This window comes from Triticum dicoccoides, chromosome 3A (genome assembly GCF_002162155.2).
Source record: "Triticum dicoccoides isolate Atlit2015 ecotype Zavitan chromosome 3A, WEW_v2.0, whole genome shotgun sequence".
In the NCBI taxonomy this organism is placed as follows: Eukaryota; Viridiplantae; Streptophyta; class Magnoliopsida; order Poales; family Poaceae; genus Triticum; species Triticum dicoccoides.
Genome location: NC_041384.1, coordinates 609,136,398 through 609,150,229, shown reverse-complemented (window position 1 = coordinate 609,150,229; position 13,832 = coordinate 609,136,398).

Sequence of the window (13,832 nt, the reverse complement as noted above, 5' to 3'; positions counted from 1 at the left end):
GTGCCACTAACTCGGCTTCTCGACGTGCCCTAGCGTGATCCACTACATCCTAAGCATTGCCACCCTTCGGGTTATTGCCACGGGGCGGATTACGATTCCGCGCACTGCTTGATACGAACGGTTCATCGATATGCCTGTTGTAGCTCCGGCTTGGGCGGGCAGTAGAATGAATCCTTTCGCGGCTATATGAATAAGCCTACTGCTGCGTCAAGGCCGTCTGAAGGAGCTCCCTAGCCCATCGTGTTTCAACTGCTACTGGGGACTCGCCATCAATCGGGAGAGCTGGCAATCGCGAAGCGGTGGCGACGATGTTATCCAATGGGTTAGAGTAATGACCCGGAGGTGTTGAGACGTGTCGTGATGGGATATAGTTCTGACGAGGCGAAGGCGGTGGATCTATTGCACGAGGCTGAACCGGTGCCCCGGTCCTAGGTGCCTCCGCCCGGTTTACCACGGGCTGGTTGCTGGTGCCTGCTCCTGGCATGTTAAAGAGATTCCTTGCCTCAAAGACCGGCGGAATGTGCGACCGATATCTTCTCCTCATCACGTCATCTGACGCACCCCGATCTAGCATGAGCCGGTAAGCTTCAGCCTCCAACTTGGCCCGCTCTGTAGCCATCCTGGCGTTCTCCGCCGCCAGGTCCGCTTTAGGTTGAGTTATCTGATCCTTCACCTTTGTAATCTCCGCGTTGTGTTGATCCCGGTTTGCTGCGTCCACCTCTGCTGCCAGCAACGTTGCTAAAGCATCAAACAAATCGGACAAAACCTGAGCTGGAGGTGGCGCAGAGCCCCCCGCTCCCGCTGGTGTTGTTGTTGCTGAACCGGAGATCATTGTCGCGGTGGTAGAAGAATGTTGCGCTGATTGTATACCAGCCATGAAGACCGCGACCTGACTTGGCAGATCAAGGGGGTCCGGAATACTGTCGCCATCAGAATCTCCACTAATCCGGCCATCCTGCAGCTGGTACGGCGGCTCGGCCTCTCCGGTTGAAGACTCATCATCAGAGAGACAATGCTTTCGCCACCAGATGCCGATCTATCCTCATATTCCACTCCATGGATGACACCTACGAAGACATGCTTTACGGTGGGCTGAACCTGGGTAGAGCTTGCACGCTGAGCTGTCTCGATGATGTCGGTGCAGATGTCCGGCTCAGGACCCGGTTCGCCGATCTTGCCGATGAAGATGTGAATTCCACCAAAGGGGATCCGGTACCCGTAGTCAATTGAGCCGGCCTCGGGACTCCATCCTGCATCGTCGATGTAGAGCTTGACGCGACGACTTTTAGTCATCCGGCCCACAGCGTATCACTTGAGTCCTTCGAAGCTGCCCTTCAAGAACTCGAAACCATCGTGTTGTCGTGGTTTTGTCATGGCAGATGTCCTCGTGAAAGGACTTAGCCGTGGAGACATCGCTACGGGTTAGCTTAAAGGGGTTTAAAGCGGACAAAGGATGCGAGAGTTTATACTGGTTCGGCCCCTTACGATGAAGGTAAAAGCCTACTCCAGTTGTGATGGAATTGCTAGGGTTTCGATGACCAGGGGGCAAATCCGCTTTTCCTGTCTCTCGAGTTGTTGTGTGTTGTCCCTAAACCACCACCGGGTCACCCCTTTATATACATAGGTCGACGCCCGCCGGTTTACAGAGTCCCGAGATCGGATCATAAACGTGTTCGGATCGGTCTCTACTCCTATCTTATCATACAAGCATACATTAATGTCGGTTTACATCTAAAGGCTTTAACCCGCCTTTGGGCCTTGGGCCTTCATGAAGCGCCATCATTCATATCTTCATGGGCTTCAAAAAAGATGATCATCACAGGGATAACCCGGCTTCTCCTGGCCAGTTTATACCCAGTAGTAATATCCCCAACACTTAGGTCATCCACTTGAGGAAACTTTTCTACTGTCCTACAAACCTCTGCACTTGGAGGCCCAACAATGTCTACAAGAAGAACATTGTGTAGTAGACATCAAGCTCTTTTATGGCGCCGTTGCCAGGGAGGTTAGCGCTTGAAGGTATATCTTTAGATCTTGCAATCGAATCTTTTTTTTCTTGTTTTAGCACTAGTTTAGTTTATAAGAGAAAACTACAAAAAATATGGAATTGAGTTTGCCTCATACGCTTCATCTTTTTAATATCTTTCGTGAGTATGATGGAAAGGAAAATTGTGCCAAATTGGTAGAAGAAGAATGCATTAAAATGTTTGGCACTAAATCTTTGAATGATGAGCATGATTGCAATGTTATTAGTATGAAATCTTTTAATATCCATAGTACTAATGATGATTGCACTAGTCATGAAGAGAATGTCTCTTATAAGCACGTCGATTTTTGTGGAGTGCATAGAGTTTGCAAGTACACACCAATTAGGGAAGATAGATTTTGCAAGAGGCATAAGTACTTAGAAACTACATGGTTGCAAGAAAGGCTAGATGTTTGGGCTGAAAATTTAAATTTTCTTAGCCGTACTTGTGAACTTTGCAATGAACGTGGTCATTTAACCATCCAATGCAAATTGTTTCATGATCTAATCGTTTCCAAAAATTGTGATGACTTGATTTCCCGTGCACATCATAATGAACTTACTTTGCTTATGGTTTATGAAGAAATTAAACGTATAACTAACTATCTTCCCGTATTTGCCTGTGATAAACTTCTTGATTTTGATCTAGAGGAAATTTATATGTATTGTGCGGTGAATTGTATTGAAAATCCTTGTATTGCCAATTACATAAAGAAAAGAAAACAAATAGAAGATGAAGAGAATACTAATGAAAGGGAAGAGACTTCCCAATATCCTCCTATTATTTCTTATGATGAATCAGGTAACGAGGAGGAGCCTTCTATTCAACCAATCTCATTAATAAGGAGCTCCAAAAAGAGGGTGGAACCCACACATGATGCGAAGAAGAAAAAGAAAAGATGGATCAGCAAGGGGAAAAGGTATCCCTCCCAAATGATGTTGCTCCTATTACTCATTGTGATGATGATAATTGCTATACTATCGGTGATATCCACACTATTAATGATGAGAGTAATTATGCTTATGATATGAAAAGGCCCAAGCTTGGGGATGCTATGTTTGATGAGAATGACATGTTGGAGAATATATTTGATGCAATTAATGTTTGTCCCAAGCTTGGGGATTCTATGTTTAATGAAGATGATATTTCTAGCCTCCCAAGTTTTGATATGAAAATTTGTTATGAAGATAGCATGCCTCCTACTTATGATGATTATATTGATGAAAGTGGGTTTGGAAGAGTGTCAACTTTAGGAAGTAATGATCCCACTATTTTGGAGGATGTTGAATCTTATTGTGATAATTAGGGAAGTGGATTTGGAGAGGCCATGACTTTATTTAGTAATGATTCCACTATCTTGGAAGAGGTTTGAATTGATTATGATGAGAACAAAGTTGCTACTTATGATGATTATTGTGATGATACTTATGCTATAAAAAGTAGTGATGATTATATTTATAAAACTTGTCATGATTATGATTACCCCTTTTCTGAGCATTACTCTTTTAATATGAAAACAATTTATAGTATTCGAGTTTCTTATGATACTCCCACTATTCCGAATGAGAAGAATTTTGCTTATGTGGAGAGTAATAAAATTTCTATGCTTGTAGATCATGAAAAGAATGCTTTATGTGATAGTTATATTGTTGAATTAATTCATGATGCTACTGAAAATTAATATTAGGGATGAACATATGCTTGTAGGAATTGCAATAATATCAAGTTTCCTCTCTATGCGCTTAAAATCTTGAAGTTATGCTTGTTTTGCTTTCCTATGCTAGTTGATTATTGTTCCCATAAATTGTTTGCTGAAAAAATCCCTATGCATAGTAAGTGTGTTAGGATTAAATGTGCTAGTTATATTCTTCATGATGCTCTCTTTATGTTTCTATTCTTATCTTTTATGTGAGCATCATTGAAATCATCATGCCTAGCTAGGGGCGTTAAACGATAGCGCTTGTTGGGAGGAAACCCAATATTATTCTTGTTCTTTACTTTTTGCTCCTGTTTAGTAATAAATAATTCATAAGCCTCTGTTTAGATGTGGTTTTATGTTTTAATTAGTGTTTGTTCCAAGTAGAACCTTTGGGAAGACTTGGGTGAGGTCTTTGTGATCTTGCTGTAAAAAACAGAAACTTTAGTGCTCACGAGATTAGCTGCCATTTTTTACTGGAGAGTGATATTAAGTTGATTATTTTTGCAGAGGATTAATAGACAAATTACTCAGGTCCACCAGTTTATTTTAGAATATTATGAGTTGCATAAGTATACGTTTGATCCAGATTACTATAGACTGTTCTGTTTTTGACAGATTCTGTTTTCTATGTGTTGTTTGCTTATTTTGATGAATCTATGAGTAGTATCGGAAGGTATGAACCATAGATGAGTTGGAATACATAGATATTACACAAATATGAATTTAGAATGAGTTCACAACAGTACCTAAGTGGTGATTTATTTTCTTATACGAACGGAGCTTACGAGTTTTCTGTTAAGTTTTGTGTTGTGAAGTTTTCAAGTTTTGGGTAAAGATTCGATGGATTATGGAACAAGGACTGGCAAGAGCCTAAGCTTGGGGATGCCCAAGGCACCCCAAGGTAATATTCAAGGAAAACCAAAATCCTAAGCTTGGGGATGCCCCGGAAGGCATCCCCTCTTTCATCTTCGTTCATCGGTAACTTTACTTGGAGCTATATTTTTATTCACCACATGATATGTGTTTTGCTTGGAGCGTCATTTTATTTTATTTTGTTTTGCTTGCTGTTTGAATAATATCCCAAGATCTGAAATTCTTAAATGTTAGACAGTCTTCACATAGTTTCATAGTTATTCGACTACTCATTGATCTTCACTCATATCTTTCGGAGTAGTTTGTCGTTGCTCTAGTGCTTCACTTATATCCTTTTAGAGCATGGTGGTGGTTTTATTTTATAGAAATAATTGATCTCTCATGCTTCACTTATATTATTTTGAGAGTCTATTAGAATAGCATGGTAATTTGCTTCGGGTATGAAACTAGTCCTAATATGATGGGCATCCAAGAGGGATATAATAAAAACTTTCATATAAAGTGCATTGAATACTATGAGAAGTTTGATACTTGATGATTGTTTTGAGATATGAAGGTGGTAATATTAGAGTATGCTAGTTGAGTAGTTGTGAATTTGATAAATACTTGTTCTAAACTTTGTGATTCCCATAGCATGCACGTATGGTGAACCGTTATGTGATGAAGTCGGAGCATGATTTATTTATTTATTGTCTTCCTTATGAGTGGCGGTCGGGGACGAGCGATGGTCTTTTCCTACCAATCTATCCCCCTAGGAGCATGCTCGTAATATTTTGTTTCGATAACTAATAGACTTTTGCAATAAGTATGTGAGTTCTTTATGACTAATGTTGAGTCCATGGATTATACGCACTCTCATCCTTCCACCATTGCTAGCCTCTCTAGTACCGCGCAACTTTCGCCAGTACCTTTCACCCACGATATACCTTCCTCAAAACAGCCACCATACCTACCTATTATGGCATTTCCGTAGCCATTCCGAGATATATTGCCATGCAACTTTCCACCTTTCCGTTTATTATGACACGCTTCATCATTGTCATATTGCTTTGCATGATCATGTAGTTGGCATCGTATTTGTGGCAAAGCAACCATTCATAATTCTTTCATACATGTTACTCATGAGTCATCGCACATCCTGGTACACCGCCGGAGGCATTCATATAGAGTCACATTTTGTTCTAAGTATCGAGTTGTAATTCTTGAGTTGTAAGTAAATAAAAGCGTGATGATCATCATTATTAGAGCATTGTCCCAGTGGGGAAAGGATGATGGAGACTATGATTCCCCCACAAGTCAGGATGAGACTACGGACGAAAAATAAGAGAAAGGACAAAAAAAGAGAAAGGCCAAATGTCGGGGATAACTGATCCACGAACACCTATGGGGCCGGCGGACCGGGCCCCTTTCGGTTCGGCAGGGGGCGGAGGTCGCACGAAGAGCAGATCGAGGCGAAGCACACGAGCAGTTTACCCAGCTTCGGAGCTCTCCGGAGAGATAACACTCCTACTGCTGCTTGTTTGGTTGTATTATCTGGTGTTCTTGCTCTCGAGCGAGAGAGTGATGTGTTTTCTGGGCTACGAATGGATCAAAGCCGACTGTCTCAGGCTTCGAACCGAATCAACCGAACCTCCTCCACGTTGCGCATGGGCCTCCTTTTATACGCTAAAGGGGTCATCGACAGGTGGCAACGCAGAGGAGGGTAAAAACGTAAAAAGCGAGGTAGTTGATACAGTTGCTTGTACAGTGCACCCTACCTAACCCTGACGGCAGGGGATAAGGGCATTAAATGCCCGTCTGAGTCGCCCGAACAGTGGAGAAAAGGACCGTTAGGGGCGCCACCGTTCGCCACGATGGCGATCTTGTCAGCTTCGCATGCCGCTTCGCACCGCTGGCTGCACAGCCTCCTGCCACGCGCGCCCGGGGAGGCCCCCAGAGCGACACGCTGGTGGATGCGCTGGAGCGTGGACGCAGAGTGGCCGCCTGCCGCGGCAAGTGTCTTGCCGCTGCTGCTATCTTGTCGGGCACGGAGGCTTGTCGCTCGCCAGGCTTCGAGGTACCTTGGTTGGTCTTCCCGGCAAGCTCCTCTTGCCGGGGCCTTGCTGCCTTGCCGGAGCGAGTGGCGCGTCGCGGCAAGTTCCTTGGTGCGCCTTGATTGGCCTTCCCGGCAAACTCCTCTTGCCGGGGTCTTGTCTCCTTAGCTTATATACTTTGATCTTGGATGGCTCCAAGGGAACCTTGGAGGATCTTGGCGTTCGCCCGGCAAGCCTTGCCGCGGGGTGCTGCAACTGCCCGTGCACAAGTTCGGGGTACTAGGGTACCCCTATTCTAGTACACCGACAGGAGCCCCCGGGCCTGGGCCAGACACGGTGCCGAGCGCTGTTGGGCCAGGCCCAAGACAGGGCACGGGCACACGCGGGCTGGGCTACACCAAATCTCGCTCCGTATCCACCGCGCTCCCCCATAACAGCACGCGTTGAATGCGGCATCGTGGGGGAGATCGTGGTTGGTTGTTTATTAGGAAGGGCGAAACGTCCGCCCCGTCCCTCTTTATAAGCAGAGGAAACATGGGCAGTTCGTTCCCCCCCGTTGGTTGCTGCTACTCCTTCTTCACAAACTCCGCCGCTCCCCCCCCTTCTTCTCAAAGCCGAGAGAGCAGTGCTCCGCCCCTCCCATTGTCACCAGCATCTCCACGCCGTCGACCTCCCTCACCACCTCCGCCATGGGCCCGAAAGCCGACAAGGGAAAGGGTGTGAAGTCGGCCGAGGCGCAGCGGCTTGCGGCGCTGCGAAAGGAGCGGGCGAGCTTCACCCCCCAGCTCGGCATGCAGGAGCTGAGGGAGTACTTCTACCTCTTTTGGGCGACGGAGACGCGTCCGAGGGTACTCCCGGCTACCGCTTCGAAGCTGGCTCCAAATGGGTACCCGTTCTTCCCACTATTCTTCTATTGCGGGCTCTGCCCGCCTTTCTCGGAGTTCTTCTGTGACATTATGAACACATATGGCTTCCGCCTCCTTGACTTCACCCCCAATGCTGTCCTGACCATGGCAGTTTTCGCACACTTGTGCGAAAACTTTGTCGGAGTCCACCCTAGTGTTGCCCTTTTCCGCCACTACTTCATTCCTCGGGTAGAGAGAGGAGAGCCGCTTGCCGGAGGGATTGCCTGGGTCTCGAGAGTCGGCAAGAAGGAGGCGTACTTGGATGGTGAGCTCCGCAGCAAGTGGGAGGAGTGGAGAGCGGAGTGGTGTTGGATTGTTGAGGAGAATCCGCAGCCCTTCACCGCCGTGCGCCAAACTCCAATAGTGCGCGGCAATGACTGGAGCAACGTGGCCCCGGAAGACTGAGAGGCTGAAGATCGCCATCACTAGGATTCTTCGCCTCAGGCTTGCCGGGCTCACCGTAGGTGCTGTCGGGGCAGATTTCCTCCGCCGCCGCATTGCCCCCCTGCAGGAGAGGGGGAGGCCCGCCTAGGAATTCAAGAATTCGGCGGACATCATGAGGCTGCGGCCGGGCCTCAACTACAACTTCACCGTCTTGGAGTTGGATGCAATGCTCTTGGAATTATTCAAACGCGACCCCCAGCACCCATTCACACTGCCGAGGGGCGTAGTTCCTTTGTGCAATAACTCTTCGCTTGACCGGATCCGCGCCATGATGCCGTTGTGCGATTCACACGGCATCGTCCCAACTTGGCAAGAGCCCGCGGATGACGTTGTGCGAGCATTCTTCGACACCTTGGAGGAAGTGCCGGTCCGCGCTGACGAGCAGAAGAGCCTCACCCGTGACACCACCGACGAGGAGCTCCAGCTCATCGCCACTAGGGCGGAAGAGGCTGCGGCTGCAGCTGCCGCGGGCGCATTCGGGTTCACCGTGGAGGAGGCGGAGGCTGCGGAGGTGGCAAACCTTGCCGAACGCGCGGAGTTCATGGGTGAAGAGGAGCCTGCCGGTTCCGAAGCCGAGTCGAGCGAGGCCGCCGAGGAGGAGGCTGAGCCTTCAGAGAACTTGCCGCAGGCGGAGCCCCCGACCCCACCAAGGAGGCGCCTTCGCAGGGCCGGGGATGCAGCGGGGCGGCAGCCGGCTCCACGGCCACCGAGCCGCGCGTTCGGCAACTGGAGCGGGATCTTCCCGGGCCACCTCCACTGCCCCCGCCAAGCGGGCAAGGGATCCTACTCCTCCACCTCTCCGCACCGGAGGAGGGCCGGACTTTGATCTTTCCGCGCTCAGCTCCGATGAGGAGGAAGAAGAGTGAGTTTCTTTGATGCTCTTATAATCCTTCAATCTTGCTGTTTATATCTTGTATCTGACTTGCTCCAATCTGGACTCCTTTCTTTTCAGAACACTGGCCCAAAGAGCGGCGAAGAGGGCCAAGGCCGCGGTGATCATCATCGAAGATGACCCCACCTTGTCGATAGGGGGTGGGTCCGAGATCACCTTGATGGACCCGGCAATCACTCCTCAAAGCAGCCCCCAGCGCAGCCCCCAGCGCAAGTTCATAGTTTAGCCTTCTGCTATCGGGCGCGCTTGAGTGCTTTTTGCTTTGTTGATATCTTGCTTGTTGACTTGTGCAGGAGCAGAGCAGCCTCATCAGGAGCGCCCGGAGGCCGATCCCGAAGTGCCACCTGCTTCGACTGCGCCGCCAAGGGAGGAGTCCCCGGCAAGGGAGCGCTCTCCAGCAAGGGGGGACTCTCCGGCAAGGGACAGCACTGCTGATCCTGCGGCGACCGAGGCCGCAACTGAAGATCTTGGCGCAGGTAATCCACTTGCCTAAAAACTTTCCCTTGGGTCCTGCTTCTTCCGTTTTTCCTTTCTTGGATTTTTTTGATTGATTTTCCTCCCCTCTTCGTTCTTCAGACCCAACTTTGGCTGAGCCAATGGAGACAGAGGGCGCCGGCGAGGAAGGTGCCGGTGCTGATGAGACCGCCGGCGAGGAAGCCATCGGGGCTGCTACTGCGGAAGCCGGCGAGGGGTCGGGCGATCGCACTGACGACCCTGAGGCCGCAGGAGCGCCGGGCGCTGCGCCGACCACCGAACCCTCTGCCGCTTCTGCGGAGCCGGGCTCCGAGGAGCCCCAGCCCGGCGCCTACTTGCAGGCCGGTGACAACATCTTCATCAAGCTACCCTGGGCGTCGAGCTCCAGGGCGCCGGTCGAGGGGGAGACTTTTGACGGGGAGGTGCTCGCCTCTGCTGGGCTGTCATTGGTCGACACGCCCGGCAGCAGCAGTGGCGAGGCTGAGGAACAGCTGCTGCGGAAGCTGCTGTCACTCTACCGCACCCGGCAAGCCAAGCTAGCTTCCCGGGAAGCGCTTGTCGCGAAGGCGGGAGTTGACATGGAGAAGCGTGCGGGGGAGCTCCGGGGACAAAATCAAGAAGCTCTTCGGTCCCTGGCGCAGGAGCGGGAGCGAGTAGACAGGGAGCGCACAGCCTTTCTTCTCGAGAAGGCCGAGGATGAGGAGGAACAAAGGCTTGCTGCCGAGAAGTAGTCCGCACGGGAAGGCGACCTAGTGCAGCGGAAGGCCCACCTCAACAGCTACGAAGAAGAGCTCGCCGAGCGCGAGCGAGCACTTGGCGGGGCGCTCAAGGAGGCAAAGGACGCCGCGGCAACTGCAGAGGCCGCCAAGAAAGAGCTAGAGGAGAAGGTGGCGCGGCTGGAGGCCGATATTGGGAAGAGCGGCGAGGAGCTTGCCGCGCTCAAGCGTGAGCGCGAGAAGGATGCCGCCGCCCATGGTGAACTGCAAGGCCTTCTCGCTGAGAGGGGCAAGGAGCTCTGCGCCGCCAAGGATTCCAAAGCAGACCTGGAACTGAAGCTGGCCACGCTGACGCAGACGCTGGAGGCCGCCAAGGAGCGGGAGAAGACCTTGGCGGAGAAGGTCAAGGCTGATGCGGCACTGCTGGAGAGCATTGCAGTTACCCAGAACTCGTTTAGAGACACGGTGGAGCACTCGACCGAGGGTCTGGTGAACACTGCCGCCATCATCAACGAGGAGCTGGCTCAGCTGGGGATGGATGACTTTGGGTATCCTTCCGACGAGAGCCTTCAACCCAACGCCAAGCTCAGCCTGTTCTTCAAGGGCGTGGCGACGGCACTCCAGTGGCTCCGGGAGAGGATCCCGAAGCAGCTGGCCGACGAGTCGTGCAAAATCTGCGCTGGGGTTCTCCAGAAGGTGCTGATGAAGGTGGCCTTCCGCAACCCAGGCCTCAGCTTCACCAACGTCCTCAGGTCCTTGCCGCCTGACGCCGATCTGGACGCACTCAAGGCCCTTGTCACACCCATTGTGGACAAGGTGAGCGAGATCAAGAGAGTCGAGGGCGGACGCGTAGATTAGGCCGCCCATTTCTTCTTTTCCCTTGTCGCTGCAGTCAAGTTATGAAAACAGTCTGTTAGAGCTGCGACAAGTTATCTTTGTAATATAACTTTATTTCTGTCTATCAATTGCAATGTTATTTCCTCTACTAGATTCCTTCCTTTTTATGTTTTTACCCTACGCTTCTAGGGAACTTGTCGGCGCAGGCGCCCGAGCCGCGAGCGCTGAGTGTGGAACTTCAGCAGCCTGCTGGCGGCGCTGCTTCCGACAAGAAACCTTGTCGCGACTAGATGCAGCACACTTAAGCTGTTGAGCAGACTCGAAACAAAGTAAGGGCGCAACTAGCCACGAGTTGGTTCCTCCGCGCACAGGTTTTCCATACAAAGCAGGGTCGTTCGAGAAAGATAACTCAAAAATTTAAAAAAGTGATTGCTCAAACTTTGGCAACTAAGCTTTTCTGTCATTTGCTCCCTGGCAAGGCAAGTCTTTGCTTGAACGACGCCTGGCCCATACTACAATCTTCTCCTCCCCCCTCGGCAAACTTGTGTGCGAGAGAACCTTCTTTTCCTTTTAAGAGAAAAAGAAAGAAGAGAAAATAATAATATGGAGCTCTTCGTCTCGTTACTGCTTACCGGATGTAAGTGCTGCACAAAGTGTCAGATAATCACATGCAAGAAAAGAACTAACGCATGAAATGGACAAGCTGTGCGGAGCACATGGGGTTTCACTTATGCACGGGATCTGCGCCCGGCTTTGTACAAGGGATTACATGCAACAGCGGCAAGACTTGTATAAAAGGTGGTTGCCGGAACGGGTTCCGGCAACCGCGCCCTATGGGAAAAACTTACGAAGATGTTCTATGTTCCAGGAGTTGCTCACTGGAATGCCATCTTCGATCTCAAGGCGGACAGCGCCAGGCCTTGTGACTTGTCTCACCCGATAAGGGCCTTCCCACTTCGGCGTCAACTTGTTGGAATTCTTGGCGGATTGAACGCGCCGAAGAACAAGGTCGCCTTCCTCGAAGCTTCTGGCTTTAACTTTGCGGCTATGATAGCGGCGCAAAGCTTGCTGGTATCGAGCAGCTCGTATAGCAGCCTGAAGACGATCTTCCTCAAGGAGTAGCACGTCGTCTTGCCGCAGCTGTTCTTGCTCAAGCTCATCATAAGCGAGCACTCGAGGTGATCCGTATACGAGTTCTGTGGGGAGAACTGCCTCTGCTCCGTAGACTAGAGTGAAAGGTGTCTGGCCAATGGCTCGATTTGGCGTCGTTCTGATCGACCAAAGAACCACCGGCAGCTCCTCGATCCAGTTCCTTCCGCACCTGTGCAGCCTGTCGAAAGTTCTGGTCTTGAGTCCGCGCAGCACTTCAGCATTTGCCCTCTCTGCTTGACCGTTGCTTCTCGGATGAGCAACAGAAGCGAAGCAGACCTTGGCGCCAAGGTCTTGGACGTACTGCATGAAGGTGCGGCTCGTGAATTGCGTGCCGTTGTCGGTGATGATCCTGTTAGGGATCCCGAAACGGCAAACAATTGACCTGAAGAACTTGACTGCTGACTGTGCTATCACCTTCCTCACTGGCTGCACTTTCGGCCACTTTGTGAACTTGTCGATTGCGACGTACAAGTACTCAAAGCCCCCGACAGCTCGGGGGAAGGGGCCGAGAATATCGATCCCCCAGACCGAAAATGGCCAGGATAAAGGGATCGTCTGGAGAGCTTGAGCTGACTGGTGTATCTGTTTGGAGTGGAACTGGCACGCTTCACACTTGGTTACTTGTGCAGTTGCATCCTGGAGGACTGTCGGCCAAAAGAAACCTTGCCGGAAAGCTTTGTCGGTAAGTGCTCATGCGCCTATGTGGTGGCCACATATGCCACCATGTATCTCTGCCAACAGCTTTTGTCCATCTTCCCGGCGAATACACTTCAATTTCACACCGTTGAGTCTTCTTCTGTACAGTATGCCATCGACAAACTGGTACATACTTGACTGCCGGGCTACTCTTTCCGCTTCTTCTTGTTCTTCGGGAAGTTCTCCTGTCTGAAGGAAGTGGACAATCTGTTGTGTCCATGTTGGAGCTTGTGGCTCGACAACAAGGACTAAAGGCACATCTTCTGCTGTGGGAGCATCCGCTTCCACGGCAAGGACTTGTGGTCTTGCCGGAGCTTGATGTTCCCCGGCAAGCTTGCCGGAGCAAAACTTGTCGGGAGCGTCTGCTTCAACGGAACAAACCATAAGGCTTGCCGGAGCAGACTGCCCCTCAGCATCCTTGGTGTTGATCTTGGGGACTTTCTTGGCGGCGGCTTCGGGGAGCTCTGCCGGAAAGTAGTCGCCGGAAACCAACTTCCTCTTCTTGCTTCGTCCAGTTGATGGTGCTACGGATGGTTGAGTCAACTTAAACACAAAGATCCCTGGTTCCACAGGTAACTTTAGTGCGGCGCACTTTGACAGGCCATCAGCAATATCATTCTGAGCTCTTGGGATATGCTCCATTTGTAGGCCGTCAAAGTGCTCCTCTAGCTTCCTCACTTCATCGACATACGCTTCCATCAACGGACTCTGGTAGTTCTTGTTCACTTGTCGGATGACAAGCTGTGAGTCACCCCTGATAATGAGCTTCTTAATCCCAAGGTCTGCTGCGATTCTGAGACCTGGCGCGCCAAAGATGTCGGGGATAACTGATCCACAAACACCTATGGGGCCGGCGGACCGGGCCCCTTTCGGTTCGGCGAGGGGCGGAGGTCGCACGAAGAGCAGATCGAGGCGAAGCACACGAGCAGTTTACCCAGCTTCGGAGCTCTCCGGAGAGATAACACTCCTACTGCTGCTTGTCTGGTTGTATTATCTGGTGTTCTTGCTCTCGAGCGAGAGAGTGATGTGTTTTCTGGGCTACGAATGGATCAAAGCCGACTGTCTCAGGCTTCGAACCGAATCA